The 23,534-nt window shown below is 42.2% G+C and overlaps 1 protein-coding gene across 2 annotated transcripts in view; it reads right to left on the bottom strand.

The window, feature by feature from the left end:
* The window catches only part of CDH11 (cadherin 11), a 146,370-nt gene that overhangs the window by 101,438 nt on the left and 21,398 nt on the right, over nucleotides 1-23,534 (bottom strand). The window contains exon 1 of one of the 2 annotated variants that reach the window (XM_019755101.2): nucleotides 2,654-2,885. The exons of the other annotated variant lie outside the window; for it this stretch is intronic. The gene's annotated coding sequence lies outside the window, so the exon portion shown is untranslated. Of the gene's footprint in view, nucleotides 1-2,653; nucleotides 2,886-23,534 lie in introns of those variants that run through there. 2 annotated transcript variants of the gene reach the window in all.

Here is a 23,534-nt window from a genome sequence, read left to right as displayed (position 1 = left end):
CTAATAACTGAGCACCTTCCATCACTTTTCCTGTAGGACCATAAAAAAACCTACTCTGTCTGGAGATGCCAAAAGAACCAACCAATTTATTCCAAAATAGAAACAAGAAAATGGTGTATGATACTAAATGACTGAATCATTGAAGTGTCAAATTAAATATTGATACCACCAATTTGATTCTAAAATACTCCCTGGCGTGGAAGAATCCAAAAAGGGAGGTCAGCAATTACCAGACAGATGGCACGAGAAGATTGTCCCTGGAGGCCCCCTTCATTTCACCTGGTTCCGTCTTCCAACACACACCTGCTGACCACCTATGGTGAACCTGGACCGTGCTGGAGACTAGGGACAGTGATGTGCAGAATTACACCCCTACCCTTAATGAACTTGCATCACAATTTAACTCTGGCTGCCCTACACTCAAGCATGGATAGAATTACCCTGAAGATCTCTTGAGATTTGCTACCTAGATCAGAATACATCAGCCAGCAACACGTGCTATGATCAACACGGCTGGTCTGCACTTCAGGGGTGCTGAGTTCAAGCCCAGACTCTGACACTTGTGACCACAGGCAAATCCCTTTGCCGCTCACAGCATCGGTTTCCCCATCTAAACAATCAGGAGGTGAGTGAGCTGAATCTTAGAAAGCCCAAAGCTCCACTGTTCTATGAGGCAATACACTCATTTGTATCCAGATACCACACACTCACTTATGAACAGAGACTTCAAACAATAATGTATTACATATTTTAAAGTTGCTCAGAGAATCAATCTAAAAAGTTCTCATCATAAGAAATAAAGTGTGTAACTATGTGAGGTGATGGATGTTAACTAAAATAACTGTGGTGATGATTTTGCAATAGATCCATGTATCAAGTCATTATGTTGTACACCTCGAACTAATACAATGTTGTATTTCAGTAAAATTGGGGGGATTGGAAGCCACAGAATATGGCGAGAACACAGGGCACCTTCCTGCCCCCCCAGAGCAAACACCTATTCAGCAGGAAAGAGGGCAGGGATGCAGGGAGTTGGCGACAGAGATCTTCATGGGGAGTTTTAGAGTCGAACCATCCTGAGTTCAGATTTTGCCTCTGCTTTGTAATAAAACATGAGACTTAGAGCAAGGGACTCAGCTCTGAAAGTGTCAGTTTCCTCATGTCAAAAGCGGCATCGCCACTGCTTCACTCGGAAGTGAAAGGAGGTGATACGTGCAAGGCACTCGGTACCACTTCCCACACTCAGGGGGTGCTCAATAAATGTTCCTAAGTTAAAATGGTGAGATGACACGAATATTATATGCTGGAAACTCCCGCTAAGACTTTACCTTGTTCACTTTTCTCTTCCCATCACCTGGCATAGGTCAGTCACATACGAGATGCTCAGTAAACAAATAAATGTTAACGGTGATGAACTGCTCCTGGTTAAAAGCTCTGATTGGCAATTATGTACATATAATTAATTAAACATGAGAACACAGATCGGTTACTACTTTATACAGTTTGGTTGGGGGGGGAGTATCTTTCAAAATGCAAGGTAAAGTGGTGCTGAAAAGGTCACAGACGCTGGGACACGCCAACCTCCCACATGGCTTCTGAGATCAGCAGAGGCAAAGCCAAGTGCATGAGTCATGGCCCAGAAATGCTGCAGCAGGGACCAGTTGGAAACATGTCTATCCCGGCAACTATCCGGACTGAGCTCTTCATTGATTAAACAAACAGTTCAAAAGTCCTTTGAGTAACTCCACAGTGGCCTTGGGTAGAAGAGAGGCAAACAGAGCTAACACCAAGAGCAGAAAATGTGAGAACCCGTGCTCCAGAGAAAGTGCTCCGAGTAGAAAATGAAAGGAGCTACTGCAGGGAACTCAGCAAGCCCATCAACGCATGTCCAGGAGCAAAGTTCCAACATAGCAACAGAAAATGTCAGCCTTCAATTAGGCAGCTGCACCAAACATGTGCACGCATGCATGCACACGCACAGACTCAGAGATTTACATGCATGCACATACATATGCATCCACACACATACATGCATTCCAAGGACATAGAAATGACTCTAAAATAACAGAGTCCACTTAGAATCACAGTGAACAAGCCGTTATGATCACTGATGATGATGAACAAGGGGTAACGTAGTGGCTCTCTGTAACTAGGTCAGGCACCAATTGGTAGTCAACTCCACAGACCCAGGAAGATTTAATGAGGAGACAACGGACAAAGACAGAGAGGATGGAAATAGTGCCCCAAGAGTGTGTCCCCAGGCACCACAATCTGGCACTGGGGCCGAGCCCATGCCATTTCTCTCATATACACTTTTGGGAACTCTTAACATAGGATCAACAGTCCAGGCCAGCAGCCACCGAGCCAGAATTAAAAACAAACCCAGAATCAGATAGAGATCACGGCCTGAGTAGAAAGTACAGAAATAGCAAACGCATACAGAAGTACGGAGTAGACGGCTGCTACAGTGCAGGCAGGACACAAATGACGTGGCACTGCCGACCTAAAGCCATGTCCACAAAAGCCAGTCCCCTTTGCCAGGATCTCTGCAGCACCATTCCCATCCCTCATCTGGGCTGGGCAGTGTCTCTGGCACCTGCACTCAGACTGACAGATGGAGAGGCCAGGCTGGTTAAATCCGGTGCTTACTCACTCCACCATCACGAAGGTCACCGAACAGCCGTGGGCCGCCTAGTGTCTTCCTTGAGAGGCAGGATCCAGCCTTGATAATGCCATCTCCAAGAGGCACCGGCCCCCTTCGATCTTAGAGCATCTTCTGCGGGGACAATAAAGGCTACAGGGCCACGAGAGGGTGCGGCTCGGCTTTGTTCTGGGCAGCTCGGAGTGGTGGCCTCGCAGGGAGGCCAGCGAGGCGGCCCCCGCTCCCTGGCACTGCTGGCAGCCCCGTGAATGAGCCACTGTGATGACACACACACACACTGCTAATGAGTCCCACACAAACACAAGTCACAGAAACAAGTGTGAGGGCTGCTGAAAAACAGAGGCAGAAGAGGCAAAGCCAGGGGCAGGGCCATGGCAGCCCACCTGGGCTCACAGATGCTCACAGCACTGCAGGGAGGACATATTTGTCTTCCCTAGAACTATGTACAAGCACCCTGTCCCCTCCCTTCCTGGCCTAATTAAAAAGAAAATGCAGCCAAAATTTGATGTACCTTTCTAAAAGGCAACTACCATCATCTATTACTCTCATTTCATTGTTTTCAAGAGCATTTTAACATAAAAAACATGTAAAAAGGGACAGACTTTCAGAATAAAAAAAACCCACAAAAGTTGGCAACCTAATGCTTACACATTGTAGGAAAAGAAAAGCATGCATACATTTGCTTTAAAACTTTGGATGCCGTGTAAATTCGTTTTATACAATTTTATTCTAGATTTATGAAGTAGTAAAGAGAGTAGACTTGGGGGCAAGTTGCCCGAATCTGAAGTCTACCTCCTCTCGGTACCAGCTGGATACCCTTAGACAATTACCTCACTGACAGGGCTCTTGTAAAAATTAAATCAGTTACTTCACGTAATGCACTCAGCACATAGCAAACCCCCCATAAAGGTTAGGTTCCATGATCATTAGTATGAGCTGAGTTCAGCAGTCGAACTGAACTGGGGCTTAAACGTTCGGGTTCTAAGGCTAGATTCTTTGGGTATAATCACAGTGTTTGAAAATCTAATAATACAGGGAGGTATGAAGACCAACATGGAAAGGACTCAATGCAATGTCACTTGCTGAAAATTCAGAATATTTAGAGAAAACAAGAAACCAAATTTTCCAGATCCCCTCCAGCCGGTATATATATATATATATATACATATATACACACACACACATATGAATAAAATAAAAATATTGCATTAAATATTGCTTGTGTTGATCACTGCATTTTGGGGCACTCTTAAATTTTAAACATGGAGTGAGGGACTCACTCACCTCCTCCTAGCGCAGGCCTTGGCTGGGAGGGAAGGCCTCCTGTTTCCCAGCATTCCTTGGAGCAGGGCTTCTCCCACTGCAGCTGGGCATGTCACCTGGGGACCTTATTGAAATGCAGATTCTGCTCCAGCAGGTCTGGGGAAGGGAGCTGAGGCCCTGTATAATATCTAGGAAGTGCCCAGGTGATGGCCATTAAGCTGCTAAGGCTTGGGACCGTGGGGAGAGGAGGCAAACCCCTAACTTTCATTTTGGTGCGTCTCTTTGATGTCCTGGTTGTCATCAGACAAGGTGGAAACTCTTTGATTGTTCATAGGAACCACTGTTGTTAAACCTATGGCTGAGTCCTTGGACCCAGAGGCAGGGAACGTTTGTTGTTCTGTTCTAAATCAAACGAATAGAAAAAAAGTAAATTGGCTCCTGGTGACTGCCCTTGGGGGTGTTCATTCAACTTTCCATTTCCCTTGTTCATTTGCCTGGCAGTGGAAGCAGGGGCAAGAATGTCCCAGAAGACAGGGCTGTGCATTGGTTAGCACTGCAAAAACACCCACACCGCAGAGAAACAAGTTCTTGATGGGGGTAATTAAACAGGGCCAGTGCAATATGCTTGAATTAACTCTTTCATGACACTTCAATGAAAATCCGGGGAGGACTAAGAGTGCAGAGCTTTGGACATTGAAACCTGGGGTTCAGGTAAAGGTTCCATCACTTACTGGCTGTGTGACCTCAGGCCAGTGACTTAACTTCTCTGAACCTTAGCTTCTCCATCTGGAACGTGATCCTGCTGGCGTCTACCTTATAGGACTGTTGCTGTGGCATAATTCATTTATGCCTATGATACGTGAAAAATTACATGACTCTCCCAAAGTCCACAAAAAGCACCCAAGACATTGAACGTTAGTAAGAAGCTCCCATCGATGTACCCTTGTTTGTCATTTCCCCTTCAATTTCCAAGTCCAAGCCTTTCTCAGAGAGTGTGTTTGTATTCAAAACAGCATTTTTCTTTATAAACCTTTTCTAATTATTGTACAGAACGGTGCAAAAATAATTAGGGAAATACTAACTCATCTTCCATCCTTGAGTGGGAGAAATGGTGAATATTGTTTAAGACACACGTACTTGGGGATATCCTTGTGAAAGGAAGAAAGCATCCCTACACACACACACACACACACACACACACACACACTCACTCACACACACACACTCACACACACACACACTCACACACACTCACACACACACCTTCCCATTCTCCTCCCTCAAATCCCACGCCCTCTGGCTCAGACCCTGTCCTATACAGGATGGGTGTTGGCAAACCAGAGCAGGCTTATTGCACAGAAGGAAAAGCTTCTGTGGCTGGTAGTCTGCTTATCTCTCCACCATCGGGGGTGTGCATTGCCGGACTAGTTTGCCAGCCTGACTAGACTAAAGGGACAGGGGCAAGAGGGCCTTTAAATCTTGCCGTGTTATGGGGCAGATTATCAGACAAGTTTGCTTGTCTCGGAAAGAGACACAGCAACTCAGGCAGAGGACTATAGCAATCCACAAGTGACAGGGGCCTCTCAGACAACACTGGCCAAAAGCCCTTCTTTCCTCACTCACTGTGTGGGGTGAAGGGGACGGTCCATCAAACCCTACCATCTGTGTTTCTGCCATGTAAACAAGCCCCTTGGGTCTCATTCAAACATTGTTGCAAATTTTCCTCTTTGGGACACTTGCTCCAGGCTGTGGGCCGCCACAAAGAACCCTTCTTCCTTCAGGGATTTCTCTGTCTAAACAGGATTTATGATCGCCCCTTGGCAAGGATCTTTGAATCACTGGCTTTCATAGTACAGAAAAAGAGTATTTCAGGAGAATCTACCTCTAACAAGCAATACAGCCCTGAAGATTTATCTGTTTTGACGAAATGGGCAGAGCCTGATGCTCCCAGGACACTGTTGATGGACAATGTACTGCTGAAAAGCCAGTGTAGATGTGGCATCAAATGGACCAGCTCTGTCCCAAAAAGCTGTGTGAGCTTGGAGTAGTTGCTTAACGTCTCTGAACAAGCTGTCTCATCTATAAAATGGAAATAATGAGGTCTTCTTCTTGGAGTGGTCATGCTGTGCGATAACACACACACACACACACACACACATATATATATATATATATATATATATATATATATATATATGATGCATGACCAATAACATTACTTTTCCAAAGTCCGAAAAAAAAGGCTCTCAAGAAGTTGAACATTCATAAGAAGTTCTATGAACGTATCTGTGTTTGTAATCTTCCCCTGGTGTTATCAAGTACCTGGGTACCCCACACCTGGTTTATGGGTGGGGCTTCACACATAGTACCTATTATTTTTGGTAAAGGAGTTGCAATGAGGAAGAAGGCGCCCTGACTGCCTGCCTAGTGCTCTGCCTTTGGGAAGGCCTGCGAGTGGCTGGTCCCCGGCCAGACGAGATTACCCGCCCTGTGCCTCTGAAGAGTTGCTAAGAGTTTGGCAATGAGTTGCCTTCCCCCTGGAGGTGCAGTAATTGTGTCTCAGCTAGAAAAGCACAAATCCTGCCTCAACACTCCAGCAGTTGTTAAGCTCAAGTTTTGTTTGTACCAATTCTAGACAATTTTCTTTGATTTAGCTCATACAAACCCCTCTGGCAATCCCTGCATCCCTGCTTGAAAGGCAGGGCTGCTTGCTTGTTCTTTTCTGCTTCACAAGGTGATACTGACAGACCAAAAAGAAAACCCTCCCTATCTGAGGCTCACTGAGTGGCTTCTCCACCCAGAGAAGCCATCAATAACCTCCATCAATGGCTCACAGCCGGAACAAAGGGAGGATGGTGGAGCACAAGATGGAGACAAGAATAGCTCCTGCTGATCCAGCCTGTGGTATTTCTAATGCTACAGACACACTCGAAAAGAGCTCTGGTCAACCCCACTTTTTTGAGGGGCAACTAAGACTCAAGAGAATCTAAAAAACTCCCCAACAGCCATCTCGGGAGTGTCAGGGGCATACATGGACCCCAGAGCTGCCTGACTGTCCATTCTGTAAACTTACTATTGCACCGTGTTATTTCTAAGTGGAAAAAAAAATCCCGTGGGCTCTCATGCCTTAGCAAACACTCCATGCAAAGTTCACAAAGAAGTAAAGACACCGGCAGATGTAACTTCTGACTCTATCATTCCAACAGGGGAACACCTGAATATCACTTAATCTCTCTAAATGTCAGTTTCCTTATCCAAGAGAAAATGGGTATATGCATCTTTACTGAAGATTACACATGGATAAAATGAGATGGTACAGCAAAGAGCCTGGCACTTTACATGTGTGTATCTTCCTTGCTTGACTCCAGAAAAAAAAAAAGAAAAGAAAAAAAAAAAACTATTACAAGGTACATGTGGCAGAAAAGTATAAATTTAATATAAAGATAATAATAGCAATAGAAAGGAGTATATAGTCTAATCATACAAGTGGCACTGTAATGTAAAAACACAATGGCAACTGGGAAAAGAAGGAAAAATAAAATTAGCAAATGCAACCTCTCACCCACACAGTATCCTAACATGTTCCTTGTAGTCCAGACCACGAAAAAATGAATTATGAGGTACCTTCAAAGAAACTGTACAGGTTTTACAATGAACACAATATGCTTAAAGGAGGAAATCCTTTCAAATTAAATATTAAGTCGTTACACAGCTACGGAACTCAGAAATATCACGTTTCACAAATATTTGATGGGATATATAACACAGCTTTAACATCATATAGATCGCTATTCTTCTCATCTTCAAGATTTCGCAGCATCTTACCTCTGTCTCCCTGTCAAGGATAAAGCTGACTCTTCTCAAATATTTTCGCTTCAATTTACGTTAGCCAGAAATGCATTTGTATGTTCTCCGTGTGCTTACGCCCCCAATGACTTCATTCACAGATTTGGAAACACGGAGACATTTAGTGTGTTTCTGAAGCAGAAGGTGGCAATTATGTTGCTCCTCTGCTTCTCGGACTATAATCACTTGCTCTCTGCAATCCCCACCCCTCCCCAAGGAGATGTAGTATCAATGAAAGCAAGTTACGGTGGTGTCTGTTCATTCTTATTGTGACAATATATGAAAGTCAAAGAAATCTCCTTGACGCTGATAGTGAAATCCAGAGAACTAAATCTGCGATGGTGTTTGTCTACATGACTTTACAGTTTCTTGCCCTCACTCTGCTGTTTCCATGTGTAGAAAAACAACTCACAGATCCCTACTTGTGAGTAAACAGGCATGTATTCTTTGAGCTCAAAACCTTCTGCCTTCTACTTGAGACATGTGACACATTAGGGTTCCTGGTGGCAGCAGGCACGTTTAATATATCAGTAGTGACAGAGTATCTCCAGCACCACCCGCAGGGAGAATATGCCTTTGTATTACACAATGACCCTCAGGGATGCATACAGAGTCCTCAGAGCAAACCATGGACTCCCCCTTTGAAATACAGTTGAAAAACATTTCCCCATCACACTAAAGAGAAACTGATATATATTTTTTTCCCAGAACTTTTCAGGAACTTTTCGAATGTTGTTATCAATCTCCCAATATAAAGAATCCTAATTAATAGATAGTTTGATCAATAAGTCATGAAGCATTTATCAGGCACCTCTTCCTGTTGAACTTTGCATTAGAAATTCTGAGGCAGGTAAGAAATAATGGATTGGATCTTGGAATCAGCAACTCAGTCAGACCGATTTCAGATCCCGGAAGCATAAGAGAAAAAAAAACACAAAAAACCGAACAGGAACAAAGCAGAACTTAATAACATTTGGGGAATTTACGGCAGAGGCTAAACTGAAACTCAGGGCCGCTGACTGCCTGATCTTAAGCAAGGGACCCTCCAGCCGTTCTTTGCCTCTGAGATTAACAACTATTTCAAAATGAACGCCAACGCATACGTGACATCACCCCGACCTGAAATGTCTGCACGTCTTCCTAGACTAGGAGTAGGCTGAGTCACGAGACGAGACGTTACAGCAGTCAACTTGATGAATTTTCACACAGCCTTTCATGTGCAGGGGCTGAATTGTGAAATTCATCCCAGGTAGCAACTATTAATAAGCACGTACTATGTCCCACATGCTGGGAATACAATGCCATCTACAATAGATCTCCCTGTCTGCACGAAGTTTACAAACCTAATTGGTGATTACTAATAAATAGAAGGTAAGAAGGAATGCCTGTTATGCGATAGTTGGTCATGAAAAGCCTCTTCAATACATCTATGATAAGGGGGGGGAAGGCTTGAGGGACAGGAAAGAGTTAGCCATGGGAAAAGAAATAGTATGTCAAAGTATGTCTATTTTTTTTCCTACCATGCTTTGCTTTGAATTTTATCATGGAAGAAACATTGATCCTCCCCAAAGAAATGTTTCCTGAAAAGTATTTGCATATATATTTACATGCGTGCTTTTACTTTGATTCTTGTAATGAAATTGATCTTACCTTGTTCGTGTGTGTGTGTGTGTGTGTGTGTGTGTGTGTGTGTGTGTTTTCCAATCATTCAGCTGTCAGTCTCCCAGATTCTGTGATTGGGTTTTCAGGCTTAAACTCTTTAGCATGGCTTCAAAATGAAAAGCCTTTCACAGCCTGGCATCTCTCACCTTTTGTGATTCAACTGAGCCCTCTGCCCTGCAGAGGGCGTGGTGTGGTCACACCAGATCAATTTCATTCCTGCAGCATGCCAGGTATGTTTATGCTTCTGTCATTTACACAATGCATGCTCCTACAGGTCCCAAAAGGACTTTCTCTCCTTTATCCACTGGGCAAATTATATCTCCGTCCTTGAAATCCATCTTTCTGCTCCAGCCTTTTCTGCCTGACTCATCGAGTGAAATTAAATTAATTGATGTATCTCCTGGAAACCTCTCTTTCCTTTGTCTAATGTTCACTTCACATTAAAATTATGATTATTAATACAATCCTTAGGTTTTATTTCGTGGTATTTTTCTAATTACCAGCTAATGCATACTCAATGTCAAAATTTTGGAAAATAAAATGCATAAATGAAAAAATAAATATTTCCTGCCATTCTTTTCTCCTCTATTTTTAAACACAATAGAGATCTTTCTTCTATTGCAACTGACAATATACACCCTGAGCATTTTCATGCAGCACTACTAAATATTCTTTGGGAATCCTACTTCTAATAGTAATGTAATTACCTGTCAGAATGTACAACAAACTAACCGTTCGACCCACTACTATTGAGCTACTCGATAGTTGAAATTTTTTCCTATTATAAGTAACAATGCAACAAACTTAATTGTGCATTAATCTCTTTCCACATACCTGTTTATTCTCTGAATGGATACTTAGAAGTGAAATTGTTGGGTCCAAGAGGTGAGATTTTAAACCTCTGTGTACATAGTGCAGATTATTTTCCAGAAAAGATGTTTTAATTAGCTACCCACCAGCATTATAATGGAAGGCCCATTATACTCCCCCATCCCATCACCACCATCCCTCCACCTGTGGACTTTTCTTAAAAGGGATCAATGCATTTTACTTGAACTTCCCTTTCTTTGAATAGTAACACGGTTTGATTTCCTGATGTGAGTGTGTGTATGCACGTGTGTGTGTGTGTGTGTGTGTGTGTGTGTGTACAGTCAGACATATAGTTCTGGGAAGTGTATGATTAGGTCCCTTCCCTCTTTTCCATTGGGATGGTGATATTTCTCTTATCCATTTGTATGAGCTCTTTATTCAAATACTACAATACTTCTTTGGGTCGTATTTGTTTTGAATATTTCTCAGATTTGCTCTTTTGTCATCATTTTGCTTGTGATATTTCTGATGTACAAAAGCTGCCAGTTTAATTTGTCCATTCCCTCCTCTGTGTTTTTGTTTCTTTATAGTTGTTTCTTCACATGCCTGGCTCCCTGATGTACCATGACCTTCTTGAGGACAGGTGTCCCACTTTATTCATCTTTGTGTCTCCATCATTTCATAGAATGGCAGTGCCCGGAATACCATCACCACTCAGTAAATCCTTGCCAGGTTGTATTGTATTGTATTTTCTTACTAAAAGTCATGTCTTAAATGATTTGCTTTCATATATTTAAAAAGGACATATTTATAATTTATATATGTGTATATATATATATATATATATATATATATATAATATGCTTAATATTGGGTAATACTGCAAATATATCCAATGTTTTACTATTTTTCTTAAATATTTAAATTGATCCATCAAACCACATATTCTGAAGATTGGCATGAAAATGTCATGGTATTCCAAGAATGAGCCATTCAGTGTACTGGTGATGACAGAAGAGCTCACACAAGATAGACGGGGAGTGTTTGCTTTTGACTGCAGTGCGATACAGCCTATCAAAATGGTGGATCACTTTGGTTGTCTATCAGAGTAGGTTGTTATTTTTCAGTAACAAAACCCAGAACAGACCAAACAGAGCCTGAGTATTTGGTGTATTCTCCAAACCAAAAAGACATCATATCACTCAAAAATCTTCACTGAATATATTCTGAAATAAGTCTTATCCATCTCAAAGAGCTACATAGCTTATCGATGCGTTCCGAAATCAATTTGTGGGAGCAAAGGAGAGATAAGGTACTGACGTCCCACTCCAGTCCCCGCCTGTGCCACGTCTTCTCCAGTGTGGCTGCTCCCCATTTCAGAGTTTGCCTAGCAGTCTTTCCCCTTCCCACCCGGATGAGTTCCCACCCAGAGACTTGGACAGGAGATTCTCTACCCCCTGGAGTAAATCACAGAGCTGCTTGCCCACCCACATCCTTTTCAAGAGAGTCCAGCTCCCTGAGCTTTGCCAGGTTAAATTCCTCCCAGTGGCACCCTGACATCTGGCCCAGTGCAGGGCTCAGCTGAGCTCTGTCTGCCTGGGTGCCAACTAGGAAGCTCGGGCTTTCACCAATAATAGTTGTGTAGGGAGAAAGGAGCAACGGCCCAGGCCTCCCCCAGGGCACTGAGCTGCCCATAGACCTGGGTAGACTAACAAGCCCCTCGTTACAAGAGGGGGAGCAGCTGGTTAGAAACAAGTACCAAGTGGTGTCTGGACACAGGTAGGTGAGGAGCATGCAGACCACAGCACTGGGCAGTCACAGACACCAGACTGGATGCCTGACATTCCATTTTCTCCTGAAGTCCACACCAAAGTCATGGCTCCGTTCGCTCCTGCCTCAACAAAAACAGGGAATGCAAAAAGTCCAGATTCAACTAACTTCCAGAAAAAAAGAGGTCCTCTGGTGGAGGGGGCGGGGGGGTGGGAGAATTTTTAATAAACTTCAGGCATCATTTTCTTATACGCACTCATTTAGTCATTTATGCATTCATTCTTTCATTTCTCCATTCATGCAAACATGCAAAGCTTAACACCCAATTAAAGGCAGAAGGCACAGTGGATGATGTAATGGATTTTGGCGTCACAAAGTTCTGAGTTTAAGTCCCGAGTTAATCCACATCAGCTTGGAAATGTTGGACAGGCCAATTGACCTCTGTAAGCCTCATTTTCTGTACCTGTGACAAGCTATGGGCACGTCAGGGGGCTCAAACGAGAAAGCACACAAGGGTCGCTATGGAGCAGAACATGGCACAGAGTAGGCATTCCTTAAAGAGAAGCCCTTTTATCCTAGGAAAGAATCCCGTAAGTGTGTCCCAAACATGTGTCTCTCGCGAGCACTGTTTCCAAATGACTTGCTCTTTCACGACAGCTCTGTGAGATCTTACTTTTTCTATGTGGACCCTGAAGACACTAAGCACAAAAACTTTGAGTGTCTTCCTTGAATTACCTGGCAGCTACTTTTCGGATTTGGAGTTTGGGTCCAGGTTTTGTCTCACTGCAAAGCCTTCCTAAGGTACCAGGCTGCCTGGTTCACATCTGGGCAGTGAGATGAAGGAAGGGGGAGAGACAGTCCTGCGTTCCTCACTCACTGACGAGTAGGGGAGCAGGACATGGGAACTAATTACAATCAGTTATTCTGCCCAACATGCTAAGTTCCATACTGAGCCTTGACAGCGTGGGAGGAGTGGCTGACTCTGGGAAACGGGCCCAGGGGGCCACACTGGTGCGGACTCATTTGACAAATTGGCTCTTATAAGCGGAGAAGAGTGTGTTTAAATGGCAAGAATGGAAAAGGCTGGCTGTTAGGTGAAAGACATCCCAGGGAAACAGGAACCTTGTATCATATCTTTCCCATTCAAACTGTACTGTCAACCAAATCATAGCTGAGGCAGGCTTCTCTTTATACAAAGATTCTGACAAATCAGTGACAAAGGGAAGACGGAAATGACATATGCACATTCTGCATCCCTTATAAAGGCTCTAGGCATCAGGCATCAAGGGTGGCTGACATCACAAAAGGAGAAATCACCAACGTTATGTGTCTCCAGAGGGAAGTATGTACCACCACCTAGGAAGTCGCCTAACAGTGAATAAAATAAATAAATACAAAAATTGAATCTGAATCTGATTAAGGCCCTCATTCAAGATCCAATTTCAGGAAATTAAGAGGACAGAGAGAACCTGTATAGCAATGATTCTCAATTAGAGGTTATGTTAGCCCTTTTGTCAGTGTCTGGAGACATTTTTGGTTGTCACAACTGGGGAAGGGATGCTCCTGGCATCCAGATGATAGAGACCAGGGATGTTGCTAAACATATGATGCATAGACAACCTCCACGACAAAAAGTTATCCTGCTCAAAACATCAGTAGTGCTGAGGTCGAGAAACCCTGTATTAAAATAAATGATTCCATTTTTCAATGACAGGATGATGGGGAGAACTTATAGATTAAAATAAATGAATGGGACTGTGTTAAACTAAAAGGCTTCTGCACAGCAAAAGAAACCATCGACAAAATCAAGAGGCAACCAACTGAATGGGAGAAAGATTTTTGCAAAAACGCCTCCGATAAGGGGCTAATATCCAAAATATATAAGGAACTCATACAACTCAACAACAGAAAAACAAACAATCCAATTTAAAAATGGGCAGAGGACCTGAAGAGACATTTCTCCAAAGAGGACATACAAATGGCAATAGACATATGAAAAAGTGCTCAACATCACTAATCATCAGAGAAATGCAAATCAAAACCACAATGAGATATCACCTCACCCCAGTCAGAATGGCTATCATCAACAAGACAAATAGTAACAAGTGTTGGAGAGGCTGTGGAGAAAAATGAACCCTCAGACACTGTTTGTGGGAATGCAGACTGGTGCAGCCATTATGGAAGGCGGTGTGGAGGTTCCTCAAAAAATTACAAAGAGAATTACCATATGACCCAGCGATCCCACTCCTGGGTATCTACCCAAATAATCTGAAAACATTTATCCATAAAGATATATGTGCTCCGATGTTCTTTGCAGCTTTATTTACAGTGGCCAAGACATGGAAACAACCAAGGTGTCCTTTGATAGATGAATGGATAAAGAAGATGTGGTATATATACACAATGGAATACTACTCTGCCATAAGAAAAGATGAAATAGTGCCATTTGCAACAACATGGATGGATCTTGAGATTGTAATGCTAAGTGAAATAAGTCCAGAAGAAGTCCAGAACCATATGAGTTCACTGATATGTGATATATAAAACTGAAAACAACACAGGAACAAGACAAACAAATGAAGACACAAAAACTCATAGACACAGACAATAGTTTAGTGGTTACCATAGGGTGGGGGAAGGAGGGGGTGGTAGATGAGGGTAAAAGGGATCAAATATATGGTGATGGAAGGAGAACTGACTCTGGGTGGTGAACACACAAGATGATATATAGATGATGTAATACAGAATTGTACACCTGTACAATGTATTACAGAAAGCAATGTAACTTTACTAACAATTGTCACCCCAATAAACTTTAATGTAAATAAATAAATAAATAAATAAATAAATAAACTTTAAAGGTTTACCTAAAGATGAAAAAAAAGAAAGAAAAGAAAAGAAAAAAACAGGCTGTCTGATAAGGTTCTACCTCCTCACAGGGGTTGTGGTTTAAAGGTGTTCGTTCACCTTATAATAATGCATTCAGCTGCATAATTGCTTTCATGTATTTTCTGTGTTATACTAACAAGAATATGGTTTAAAATAATATTAACAACAAAATAAAAGGCTTCTTTTTCTTCACTTTGGCTAGGAGTTAATTAGCATATAGCTACTAAATTAAAATTTTTTAAAAAGTATCGCTGATTTATCCAAGTGCATAATTTCTTTCTGTGTTTTCCACAGATGCTTAATACATCTTTTCTAACCTTGCCCATCCCTGCTGCTTACTGCTGGAGATGACCAGCCAAAGTTGCGTAGCGGAATAATTCAGCACCAGAGCCCTGAAGGCAGATAATGTGAGTTATCACCCCATTCCATCTTACTCAGTTCACTCCTGCTCTCTGAGTTTGAGGTTCCTTCTCTGTAAAATGAGATCAGTTACCACACTTTCCCTGTGGAGGTTGTTGGAATATTAGCCAAAGAACGTATATAACTTGTGCTGAAACCAGTCCTTGGAGGCTGGGATACAGACTTCCAGTCTTCAGCCTTTCATCTTCCATAGGAAGACCTTGGCTTCTACAGCTGCTGAGGGTCACGCGGTTCTGTTTCATCACCGAAACGGACTGACCAGGTTTAGGCACAACCCTTACTCCCAATTTAAAAGGAGGGAACTGAAGGTCAGAAAACTGGAATGCATATCTATGGTCACATGCCTTATAATATTCATGGGGCATTTACTGATTACCAGGCCCTCAGCAGAAAACGTTCCGTTCACTGCCTCATTTAATGCTCAAAATTGCCATGTGAAAGGAAGGTACTATCATTATACCCTTTTTCAGATATGAAAAGTAAGGCTCCCAGATAATCTTTAGCTTTCTCAAAAGCTACACAGCTGATAAATGTCAAAACTAAGATTCGACTGAACTAGTTTTAACTTAGGACCGTGTCATCGAATTTAAAACCCAGTGGGACTTGTCACGCTATTTTGATGCTGCTGTTCAGACCATTACCTTCTTGGTTAGGACCATTGCCTGTTTTAAAGGCATGATTTGCCTGTGACATTATGATTCTAAAAGCTCTTCTGGATTCTTAAGTCCATGAGAGTCTCTGAAAAGACCTGGAGTCTGAAGGGAAACGAACAACAACTGTCTTACCCTTTACAGAAATTGGTAAGGTAAACTGGAATAAATGGAGGCATACAGCGAGCATTGGGAGACTAAAAAGCTATACATTAGACCAGTGAATCTCAAATTTTATAAATCATCAGAATCCCCTGGATGGCTTCTTAAAATCTTCCCCCATGTTTCAGATGCAGAAAGTCGCATTTCTAACACAGCCCTAGGAAATAGCAATGCTGTTGGTCCAAGGGAACACATTTTGAAAGTCAAGTCCAGATGCATCTCTAGTGGTTCTGAGATATTAGAATGTGTATTCACCCTTTCTGAGTATTCATGTGTCTCTGTAAAGAAAGCGGTTATGAAGTAACGAATGGGATAGTGGGGGGGTGGGTAGAAGCTTTCTGACAATGGCAAAGAGCTAATGCACCCCTTCTCAAACTTTAGAGAGCCTCAAATGACCCGGAGGCTTGCTATAAATGTAGCTTCTCAGAGCCCAGCCATCCATCCTCCACCCTCCTCCCTCCACCCCCGCTGCACAAGGCCTGGGGTAGGGCCTTGAAAACTTGTTTTGAAACAATGTCCCCAGGTAATGAGGAAACAGAGAATGTGCAGACTATCTCTTATAAGGCCCTTGTAAAACAAACACCAGTCCCAGAGCATGGAAATAAATAATTCTTGTGACCCCTGACTCCCAAGGCCAGGGTTTGGTCTAGAGATGGGGCACCCACAAAACTGTATGCTCTTAGATATTCCACAACAGAGAGTAAGGGAGAGGACATGCCTTTTTTTTTTTTTTTCGTTTTTCTTTTTTCATGGAAACATCTAAGTCAACTATTTGACTTTAGGACCTTCACAGTGAATTTTAAATGAGAGAAAAAAATGTATCATTTGAGATGAAAGGAAACGCTAGACAAGTACACTCTGGAATCTTTTGATTTAGAGCAGGAATCACACACAGTTAGGTGTGAACTGGAAATGTCCCCGAAGATAGGTACCCGGTAATCAGAGCTATTACATTTGTACCTGACACTGTATCACTTCCTCCAACAATGACAGCAGCACAGCCCGAGCAATTTCAATGTCTTCATCACTCTCCCTTTCAGAATCCAGGGAATTTAGCCTAATGCTTCATGCCTTCCCTTGGGAATTATAAAGTCTCAGCAACCACAGAGATTGTGCATTGTTTGCGGCAATTCAGAAGACTATGTAACTGAGTTAACAAGTTGCAGGCGGCATATTTACATCCGGGCCGGAAACCCAGGGCCTGGTCATGAGAAGGTATCAGCGCAAGGACTGGCTTATTAATGCCAGTCCCTCACACATGCTGCCATAGTGAGCAAATTCTGAATTCCGTGTCTTAACACACTGATCACCACTGATGCAAATGAGGGACGTTAAAACCCCACTGTAGGCTGAATGCAAAGAGGGGGATTTATGTAAATTGATTGCATTAGGTGGACTGCTTGTGACACAACATGTGCCACATGACATGCTCAGGGCTGCTCCACAATTACTGGTTGAGAAAATGAAATGTGAATGACTTTTGTCAATCCTATTTAATTGGGTCTCCCTCCCAGAAAAGGACTGTCCTTAGAGTACGGTCTAAGAATTTACTGAAAAGTGTGCCACAGCTGGTTACCCTTGGTATAGCCAAGATACCTGTGCATGAGGACTCTCTCTTTGACCTTTATTCATGCCTTTTCCTGATTTTAAATAGTAATTAATGTTCATGGAAGAACATTTTGAAAAGTCAGGGGTTTAAAGTAACTTAAATGAAGGTGACTGAATAAACAAGCAAATGACTGGATAATGAATGGACAATCTTATCACCCTATGATAGCTATCATTAATACGACGTTGATTTATTACCTCCTAATTATTTCAATCTTTTTTCGAAGTAGAGATTGTGGTATAGACAATTTTTATCATGCATCTACTAATAAATACTATATCACAAGTATTTTGCCATATTATTAAAAATATCTTCATAAATCTAAAAGATGACTTCTCAAATTTAAGTAGTACGAACGAACTGTTACTATTTAAAGATTTCCTCTCAGGGGTAGTCATGTACCATGTTTTCGCTTTTGACTCCAATAAGTTGAAATGTGATGGGCGATTTGTAACAGCATCACTGAGCTACAATCTACATATCATAAGAAATCACCGGAAGAACATTTTGTTATAATTCGGTCTCTGTGTTTCAGAGAGTTTCCTAAGACTAGATATCCAGAAGTAAAGTAAGTAAGACAAAGGGTCCATATATGTTTAGGTTCAAGAAAAGCTTGGCCAGATGCCCTCCAATATTGACTTATACTCCCATCAGTAAAGTATTAGCGTACTCATCTCATTCCACCCTGGTCAACGTGAGTATTATTTAAGGCTCTGTCACTATTAATGAAAAATTCAAGATGTCATTATGTAGTTCCAAAGTGGAAACTGCATTTTGGAATTTTCGTTTGCACTTTGGATGCACTTCGACTGCTTTTGTCCTTTCATCCTTAGTTAAGAGAACATATGATTTATATGGACCTCCCTTATAGGACTTCTTGGTAATAATTAAGGCTGAAAGTAACAATATGAACAAGTTGCATGCAGCCCAAATAATAGCCTTACCTACTCTGGGTTCCCAATCACAAGCTATATTATTCTAGATAAGGATTTAACCTCTCTTGGTATCATTTTCCTCATTGCTAAAAAAAAAAAAAGTTGAAATAGAAGATGATCAAATGAAGGATGCAGACTTAATCAGATAACTAATGTATCTCCAGGTCATTGTTTGAGACTGGAGGTTTTATTTTTAAGAAGGTATGTGACATTTATTTAATAGACACCTAGAATCAAATTCTTTACACAAGTAGAGTTTGCTTTCAAAGCAGTATCTGTCTGGGCATACCAAACAATTTAATAACACTCTGTGTTTGAATAATACGCAAAGATGTCTAAATGCTCTTCTACCCTCTAGTTTCTACAGTCCTCCCAAAAAACTTTTTCTTAAAACTATCAAAGAATGGTAAAGTATGAATCATTACTCTCAGGACTTATTCCGTTCTCCGGAGGCATACTTTGATAAAAAACAGAAAAAAGAAAAAGGAAAAAAGAAAAAGAAAAAAGATTTGTAACTGTTAATTATCAGCACTTCATGTAACTTTTGATTCAAGTAACAAATAGCATTTCGGGTCTATGTATTCATTATGCCACTAAATTGCAAAGGAAAGGAGCCAATTCTAATAACTTGTAACCATAGTTTCTTCTGCTTATTGCATATTAGAAGTGGGTAGCACTTTAAATTATGGTACACAAAACAGCATATAATTAATTCTGAATAAAAGATAATGTATTCTTGCTAAATACGAGTTATTTTAAAATCTCTTAATGAAGAACTAAGCATATGCTGTACTGCACTGTGGAAATGTTTAGCATATGCTCCTAGAGCCAACATTTTGCATTTATTATTATATTTATTTTCAACAATAATATATTATTTTAAGTGAACACACAAAAAAACTTAATCACTAACATTCCACATATAGAAAATATATGCAAATTACAGGAGACTTTTTGGCTCCCCGTAAGTCGTCACTAAATAACTTTTTGATGACATGGTGCCATTGCAATTTGCAATAGAATGAGAAAAATGGAAGAGACTCTTACTTTTAAATCGCAGAACATATGCACAATGAATTTTAAAATTCAGATATGGAGATAAACATTACTATTCTGAAAACTGACATGTTCTATGTGTTCATGGAATAGCAAAGCTTAACTGTAGACCTTAAATCCACCTAATTTAGTATTGGGTTTACAACTCCCTTTCTGACATTCTGCTTCTGCTTTTAAAGGAATGCATCCTGAAGGTTCTACGCTCTTACAATGACCACATTGCAGCATCTAATTCTTCAGTCTAGGTCTAAGTAATCACCATTATCACCAATACCACCACCACCACCAACAACAACAACAACAACAACAATAACAAAAACACAACAGTGGATCTTGTACCAAACCCTCTTTAGCCTTCTTCTTCCCAAATGTACCATGATGAGGCCTAATGTCCCTATAAACCAGTCATATGACCAGGACTAACCACCCCTCATCTTTCACCCTTAGAGCTCTCAGCTGTGCTAAATAGCTATGCTAAGGTCCTTTTTATTTCCAATAGACCTGCCACCCTTTACCCCCAGCTCTTCCTGAGTGCCAACGGAAAGACAATATAACCAGGTTTTCTAAACTCACACATGCTTTCTATTCTTGCTTCATTTAAATTCAGAGAGAAAAAAATGTGGACAGTAAAAACGAATTGCAACATAGCAAAATCTTAGAATTAAAAACAAAATGTAAAGTTTATCTTTACATTCAACGTTCAGCTTCTGTTCCAGAGGACGAATGACTGATTCATCAGGAACAGACCAAACTAGAAGGAAGCACTCTTCCATTCTTCTCCACACACCACAGGCTTGAAGTTATTTTCCATGTGTTTCTTTCTCAGGTGTTAGTGTGCAACAAAAAATTGAAAATGAATAAAATTTAAAAATAAAATAATCACATCATCCCTTCATAATTGCTGATGGTGTTTCAGAATGATTCCTTTCCATCCTCCAGTGTGTCTGTAGAAAGTTGAAATCACACTGAATAGCTAATTCAATGGCCTACTTTGCACCTCTGAACATTCTACTGTAAGCGTATGTCCATGTAGCTTCTTTGTTGATGCTTCCAAGGACAGAGTCCATCATAAAAATACGCCATAATTTATTTCATTGATCTCCTCCTCCTGTTAGATATCTAAGTATTCTTTTTTCTGTTCCCCCAGCCATGGTGGATATTTTGTGCATGTAAATTTTTAACATTTCAAGTTATTTCTTTAGTATTAATTCCATAAAATGTGAGATGAATATTATAAAATTTCAGCAGAAATAATTTGAGTGCTTCAAAATTTTGGTGGTTTATTTTTCACCTAAACACTTCTCCTGTGTGTTTTCTATAAACTGTTTTGATCATATCTCAGCAAGCCAGCACCATCACCAACTGTCCCTGTGCCTCCCATATCCCTTTCCATCACCATTGTTATAATACAATGAAAGAGAGAGATTTATTTCTGTATACTTCTTCTCCCTCTGGACTAGGCTTTTCTTTGGGAAGATTCTAGATGATTGAACACCCTAGCCTCAGTTCCCTGCTTAAGGTCAGGCACATAGTAGGCGCTCAATAAGCATCCACTGACTTGACAAATGCATCTTGAAAATTCTCTGTCAAGCCCCATCCCTGCCCCAGAGCTATAAGCTGCAAAGATCTTTCTCCATTTATTTTCCTTTCTTTATACCCTGACACATTTCACAAAGAATTTAGGGGAGGAGACGTCTCCTAAATCAATTCTGTCTTCTACTACTACTGCTGAGATGGATTTGCAAAGGACAAAGCTAGTCTTTCAGAGGTCATTTTAACTGTTTGGTTTGCAAGGATGAAGAGAAAGGATCAAATAACATCACCTCCTCAGAGAAGTCTACCTTAGCTATAATGATCCATTTCACCTCCCTTTTTAGTATATGACTTTTGTTTATTTCCTTTATAACAACTACCCCAACCTGAGACTGTCCTATCGTGGATGCTTTATCTCTTTCAACAGAACTCTCAATGGACGGCAGGGTCTGTCCAGTTCACTCACATATCTGTTTTCTAATGTTGTGATTGGTATATTGTAGCCCCTCAGAATTGGAAAGGTTCTTAGAAGTCATCAAGTTTAGTGCCATTTCTTTAAACATGTGTAAACAGATGCCCCAAGGATTTGCCCAAGGTTCAACTAACAACGACAGAATCTCGATGAGAATTCAGAACTCCTGACTCCCAGGCCAGTGTGCCTCCCTCAGTTTCCCCATTATAGCCACCTCTGAGCCTTGAGCAGAGAGACAAGGAGCCCAAGGCGATAAAGTATGTTGGGCAAAAATGATAGGAACCTATCTTTTCTTGTGTGCTTTTGGCACTATGCAACCCCTATCTAAGTATATCATCTTTATACAGCCATTTGCGTATCAACCTTAATTAACAGTGGGCAGCTATTACTATTTTCTGATAACTAGTAGGGACACAGCTATGTGACCAAGCCCAGACCAAGTGCCAGGTAGCCATTCACGTTGTCCACAGGTGTGTCTCCTAAGTGGCCTTACGTAGCAGGTGCCCTATGGGGCCCTCTCGCACAGTCTCCCTGGTCACCTCTTCCCGGTACTCCAAGAGTTTCCCTTGTGCATGTTGCGTTGCCCTCCTGTCATAGTTGAGCCTTGATTGCTGTTGGCAGGACAGTGGGTGGGAGTGACCATCAGCCTGATTGGCTGTTGGGTTTGGCCACATCCACAGCTTATAGGCTGCTATGTGGGGGACTTATCCCACTATGTGGGATTTGCCCCAGTGGGCTCTAGTGCCTGTTGGGACCACCCTTTGTGTGTGCCACTTGTGGGGCTAATTGGGCAGTGCTCTGCTGTGGTCTGAAGCCAAACTCCAGGTATGGGGCCTCTTGGAAGGGGCTCTGGAGCAGGCCCAGTTTATCATTGCCTGTGACCTGCCTGGGACTACCTGATAGGAGCTACAAAGCAAGCCACAGTTTTTTGCTGCCTGTGCTAAACCTGGAGAGGCCATGCTGTGAACCGAGGATGGCTGCCACCAGTACCAGGCCTGGGGTAGTTCTGCAAAAAAAAAATTCAGGATACTCCGAGGTCTACTGCCACCTGCTTGCTCTCTTAAGTATCAGCTACTGATAAAGCCTTGTGTGATACGCAGTTGGGTGAGGTCGGGTCTCCAGGAGTCACTAGATTGGGAAGAGTTGTGGGCACCAGGCTAATGTAGATTCCGGTTTGGTGTCAGTTCTGAGCCTGGAGTGACTCAGCAAAAGTCTCAGAGCACACCAAGGCCAGTTGCCACCTGCCTGGGGCCCAAGGACTCTGTTTTCCAAGAAAGAGTACAATGGGGCAGGGCTGCCTGCTCCAGTGTTGGGAGAGTTGGGCGGGGCGGGGTCCCAGTGAGTCAGCAGGGTGAAGCAGTGAAGCTCACCAGACCAATCAGATTCAGATTTGGCTGTAAGCGTAGGGGGCGGGCTCAACACTGGAAAGATGGAGGTCACCTGCGGCTGCACAGGAGGAGGCCCCCTCGCAGGAAGAATGGTGACTGTCCTCCAGTCCTTGCATGGAGCCACATACCTGTCTGCTCCCCAAGTGCCTCCTACGACCCGAGTCACCATCCCTCCGCTGGAGCCCAAGTTGAGTGCCTGTGAGCAAGTGAGTTTGTGCGTGGGTTCTTTAAGAGGACGTCTGTGTTTCTTGCAGCTAGCTGGTGGGAATGGCCACTGTTTTTCACAGCTACGTGTTGTGGGGGCTCCTCTTCCCGGCACTATCACTCTGGGCTGGGGAGCCTGGAGTAGGGCTGGGGTCCTCTGCTCCTGGGGGTGGTGGGAACCTCCATGGCTGAGATAACCCTCC

This window comes from Rhinolophus sinicus, linkage group LG11 (assembly GCF_036562045.2).
Source record: "Rhinolophus sinicus isolate RSC01 linkage group LG11, ASM3656204v1, whole genome shotgun sequence".
NCBI lineage: Eukaryota > Metazoa > Chordata > Mammalia > Chiroptera > Rhinolophidae > Rhinolophus > Rhinolophus sinicus.
The sequence above is the reverse complement of the archived record's forward strand: the minus strand, read 5'-3'. Positions and strand labels throughout refer to the sequence as shown.